The sequence below is a fragment of the Fragaria vesca genome, linkage group LG2 (assembly GCF_000184155.1).
Source record: "Fragaria vesca subsp. vesca linkage group LG2, FraVesHawaii_1.0, whole genome shotgun sequence".
Lineage (NCBI taxonomy): Eukaryota > Viridiplantae > Streptophyta > Magnoliopsida > Rosales > Rosaceae > Fragaria > Fragaria vesca.
Window position 1 is genome coordinate 28185400 of NC_020492.1, and position 5663 is coordinate 28191062.

Genomic DNA, 5663 nt, shown 5'->3' on the forward strand with positions numbered 1-5663 from the left:
TCTAGCAAGCATATTAGCTTGCCAGATTTTTTTTTTTGGGACAAAAACTGTGCAAAAAGGAATCAAACGCATTGAAAAAGAACTATTACATTCAATAAAGACTGTCAAATGCCAATCTTACACATAAACTATTAATACAAGAACATGGAGCTGTAAAATTGTTTCTTTGATAATAACCATTATATTAAATCTCTCGGTTCCACATGAGAAAACGCAATAGAGGTTAGTAATTACAAACATGAATTGAAAAACATTATATCTACACACAAAATGTTATAACCTTACTGCTCACTAATAACCTCATCAGACAGCTTCATATTAACTGAGAACTTCTCTGTTACCAATTGAATCATAATTGCCATGATCACTGTGCCTCCAGACTCGTCTAAGTCTCAGCCCCAACTGCAGGTTTCCTGCTGTCCACACCTTCCAAGGTTAAAGAAATTTATGAGTCATACATACTGCCTCAAACACAAAGCAAACAACATCTCTCTTGTGTAACATATGCTTAAATTGAACACAGAATCTGATAACACACCCAGTTGCTCAGTTGCAAAAGACTACATATTGTGAACATAGAAGTATATAATTCAAGCTTAAACTAACATATTCTCTAACTACATATTGCAAAAGGCTTAGAATATCAGGGTGCATTGCATCATATTGGACATTGTCATTCAAATAATAATAGCTTTCCAGTGTGTGACAATAATAATCATAATAGCTTTGCAGTGGGAAAAAAAATTGGTTTTTGCTTATATTTTTTGTAGTGTGATAATGATAATGGAACAGGATCATGGACTCACGGCTAAAAGTAGGATGAGGAATGTCAACGAAGTTATAAGCATTGCATTGGACTGCAGACTTGAGTACCCAAAACATGGGCCCTTCCCCCATTGCAAATCAACACTGGAGAAGAGATTTCTTCAATTTGAGAAATGATATGCACCCCTCAGTTTGACAACCCAACACCATTCTGCAAATGAAAAACACAAAGCAAATTAATTTACTGTTAAGGAGAATGCAGCAACATACAAGAATGAAAAATGGGCACATATATACTCATTTATGTACCTAAAGTTTGCATTATTATCTATTACGTAGAAGAGGCAACATAAGACAATATCTGGTTTATTCATGAATAATCCTATCTCCATTTTCTTGTAAGCAATTTGATTATACATAGAGGGAACATAAACGGGAGGGATTATAAAAACAAGAAACAATCATCTCGTATAACATGGAATCAGGGGAAGACTTATAATACCTGCATTGTATATGCCATATCTTTTGCTAGTCTAAATCCATAACTACTGATTTCAAACAATTCCTACAAGATCAAGTGATTAACATAATTCATGACCAAGACGCTTGACCTGCATCAAAAGTAAGCAATGACAAACACATGAATGAAATTTTTGATAAGGAGAGATGCTGAAAATTACTGTTAATCCATAAATAAAATATATACTCTGTTATATATAATGTCAATTAACAAACAACTATTAAAGAGTGGTTTATGCATTGCGGGAAAACAACTGCAAACAGATAGTGGTCTACGTATCTACTCATTTTGACTTCAAGTCTACTCCAACCAAATATAGATAACTATGACAGATAAGAAAGAGATGAATATAGCTATTAATGAGGCATAAACTGCAATTCATAATTTCACTTCATTTTCCTTTCACCGCTTCCTTCCACTTATAATATTCCAATAAAGAAAGCCTGAAGTTGACAATGCAAGTATTTCATTTACAAATAGTATGACAAAGAGTAAATGATACAGAAATGCTAGTCTTGGCTGTAGATTTATTTAAGCTCAATACCAGCAGCTACTTGGATGCTAGTGACATCTTCGAGAGTCTCATATATGACCAAATACGTTTATCAGATTGAGGATACAATTCATGCAACCTAATCAAAGGGGAGAGTATGTAGTAATCTTGATCACCAAAGTTTGCTCAAGATAAGATGATATAGTTAACTAAGACTCTTCACAATCATAGTAGAGAACTCAGAACATATAATACTAAAGAAATGCTTACCAAGTTAGCAATTAGATTGAACCCAGTCTAGACAGGTCTCCCAACAACCAATATGCAATTCAAGTTAGTCTGTTTACAACGATGCCTCGTTATTATATAGCATATACAATTTGAAACAGACGTGTAAAAACAAACAAAAAACAAAAAATAGTTAGAGAGACATTTGAATTCAAACAGAAACAAACCCACTCACAAATCCTTCAAACACACAATCAAATTCTACAACTAAACAAGGAATAGTGGAAAATTTAGAGAAATCATTAATCTGATGGAAGCACAATTCAGAAAATTACCTCAACCTACACCAAAGTGTACTGATACATCTCAAGTCCCAAAATTCCAACTATCAATTCCTATTATGATATTGAAACAAAAGATCATGCTTTTTCCTAAGAGAAAAAATATACCCACGAATATAACAAAAAATTAAATACAAGAGTGAAGCTCAGTTTCATGCTTCGTGAAGCTAGTTCAGCTTTTACGTTGTAAGTGGCACTTACTTTGACAACTCACAGTTGGTTGAATGCACAATTATGATTACCATCTGACCAAGAGCTGAATTTTCCAATAACAACTCCAGTTTGTTACCTATTCTCGACAAAGGTGAAAGAAGTCTCTACAGTATCAGAATATGAAACTCACTTCAATTGCATTTAAGTCGCAACAGAACAAAATGAAAACTGATAGGGATAAAGGGCAGTTGAAATTGTAAGAACACTTGAGACTCAACCAAAAACTGTACGCATAAACATGAAACAAGAATGAGGAGACAACCAGTAAAGACATCAATCTATCATGTTCCTAAATTTCAATTTTGATGTGCATTTAAACCTGTGCATTAGAAATTACCTCTGTAAAACACATCCATGCCATATTAGAAATCGAAAACAGATAAAAGTAAAACGAAGGTACCATTGGATCTGAATGTGTTCCGGTTCCATCTGAGCCGTAACTCCTGAGCGGTAGCAACATCAGCAGCCAAGCGGAGATTGGTCTTCTTCTTCCCCGTGGGATTCTTGCTCAGCTTGGCCCTCTCCTCAAACCCTAACCTTCTCCTTCTCCACTTTCGACACCGCCACTCTCTGATTCTCCTTCAGAAACCTAAGCACCGCCCCCACCGTCTCCTCCGCCACCTTCCCCTTGTCCTTGAAAACCCTAACCATTTTGCTCAGCCGGAACAGCGCGTGTAGCCTGATACCGTTCTCTTCCAAGTTCTCCCTCCCGTCTTGCTCGCGGTCAACGACGGCGTTGCAGACCTTCAACCCGGCAGCACAGACCGGCGTTCAAGAACGGAGGCACCGCTGGTGACGAGGTGGTGGCCGGAGATAAAGTTTCTAGCGCTGGCAGCGTTAAGGAGAAGAGAGAGATTTTGGGGGAGAGAGGAATGGTTGCGCAACTGGGACAGAAGAGGGAGTTTGAGGGGTGCTAGGGTTTCCTAGCATTCACTTTATACATCCTATCTTGAAATAACGCATTTGCCCTCAAGACTACTAACGTTCCAGATGAATCGGTGTAGAGACGAATGGCCAAGATTACCCTATTTAAAATTCTAATATTTTTCTAATGATAATTGTTATCAATTAGCTATTTTGATATCTACGGAATTTTAGAAAATCGAAATTAATAGCTTGGGATATCAAAAAATTTTACGAAAATTCTAAAGCACTTGTGAGTACAAGATGTGTCGATCAATGTAAAAATTTCGGCACATTTATATTTTTGTAATAAGGCTCCTTTTGGAGAAACATAAATACATACTATGTTGACCAGATTGACCGATATGAAAATAAAGACCGCCCGGGTTCATGTTTCTACACAACACTTCATAATATGTATTAAACAAATGGGTTATGTCAAATTCATCAATTTCCTATTTTTATTATTTGCATCACTCAAAATCATTCTATGTCTACTAGTATTGTATAACATGTTCATTGGTTATAGGGGAAAGAATACCTTTCAAAATGAACAAGGTGGAGCACATATAATTTGATAAATTTGACCGTTAGATTTTATCATTATAAGGAAATATGACTATGGTAAAAAAATTACATGTTTTCTTCATCGTTTTGGTCTCGATCAACGCAGTCAACTCAAAACAGTATTAAATAACCGTTAAACTAAAACGCTCGTATCTACTTCCTCACAAATTATTTCTTGATTTGTCAACATTTACACTCTCATGGGGACAAGATGTATCAATCCATATAAAAATTTTGGAACATTTATGTCCCCATGATAGAGCTCCCCTTATGGAAGCATAATCATATTTTAAGTTGACATTTTAAAAAAATTAGAAACAATTGGCGATGGTGATAACTTGCCGTTGCTATTGATTACAAAGTTTGCCACGGCCTCTTTCTGCCGTCGCAAATTTTACCTTTTTTAGCCACGGCGCCCATTTGCCGTCGCAAAGTTTACATTTTCTTGCCACGGCTCCACATTGCCGTCGCAAAACTTAATTTTTTTTGCCACGGCACAAAGTTGCCGTTGCAAAATAATTTTAATTTAGCTACGGATGCTTTGTCGTCGCAGCGTTGTCGTAAAAAATGGACCAATGGCGACGGCAAATCTGAGCCGTAGCAATTTGGGGTGGCTAATTGAATTCTTTTTTGTAGTGTCTAATGATAATAGAAGCTCAGCTTTCTCTAACTCCTCTAGCCTCTATGACTGCCATGTCTGCTAGAGGAACTACTTATAAGGACAGTTCATCTCACTACAATGAGAAAGGGAAAGGAAGTTGGCCTGGAGAAAATAATAAACAAGCTTCTTGGAAAGACACTCACAGTGAGTCTAATGTTGGAGGTTATAAGAATTTTGGTGGTGATAGTAGTACAACTCACATTGAGTCTAATGATGGAGGGTATAAGAATTTTGGTGGAGGTGGTACTTCTTGTCAAATCTGTAATAGAAATGGTCATGTTGCTCCAAAATGTTTTCAGAATGCAATATGTACATTTTGTAACAAGAAAGGTCACATTGTTAGTCGATGTTTCAATTATCCTGCATCTCTTTTCTATAGACATCAGTATGGTGCTTCAAGGAATATGAATGATGTTTATCCTAAGTGTCAATTGTGCAGTAAAAGAGGCCAAATGGCAAGAAAAAGGTTTAGATTATAAAGAGACTTTCAGTCTTTCAGTCCTGTTGTTAGACATAGTATTGTTATACTTGTTCTTGCTCTAGCTATTATGCACAAATGGCAACTCAAACAGTTGGATGTGAAGAATGCATTTCTTCATAGTGATTTAAAGGAGAAACTCTATATGAGTCAACCTTAAGGTCATGTTGATGCCAGTAAACCTGATCATGTGTGCTTGCTGAGAAAGTCTCTTTATGGATTAAAGCAAGATCCAAGTGCTTGGAATGAAAAATTTACTAACTTTCTTCCTTCACTTGGTTTTCAATTTTCTCAATTTGATCCAAGCTTATTTTTCAAGCATATAGTTTCAGGAGTGATAGTGTTATTACTATATGTTGATGATATTGTTCTAACAAGTTCGTATAATGATGAGATTTTCAAAGTTATTGCAGAGTTGAGTGAAGTGTTTGATATGAAAGATCTAGGTCCTTTATCCTATTTTTGGGGATTAATATTCAGTACTTGTCCTCAAG

General features: G+C 36.0%; 1 non-coding gene across 2 annotated transcripts; it reads right to left on the reverse strand.

Moving 5' to 3' along the window:
• Positions 1–257: 257 nt before the first annotated feature.
• LOC101298285 lies at positions 258–2173 on the reverse strand. 2 transcript variants are annotated; one of them, XR_184080.1, is made up of 3 exons: positions 1268–2173; positions 807–976; positions 258–426 (listed from the first exon to the last, which is right to left on the reverse strand). It is a non-coding gene; the product is annotated as an uncharacterized LOC101298285 (transcript). The 2 variants fall into 2 exon arrangements; XR_184079.1 differs by having other exon boundaries at positions 807–2173.
• Between the last annotated feature and the right edge of the window lie 3490 nt (positions 2174–5663).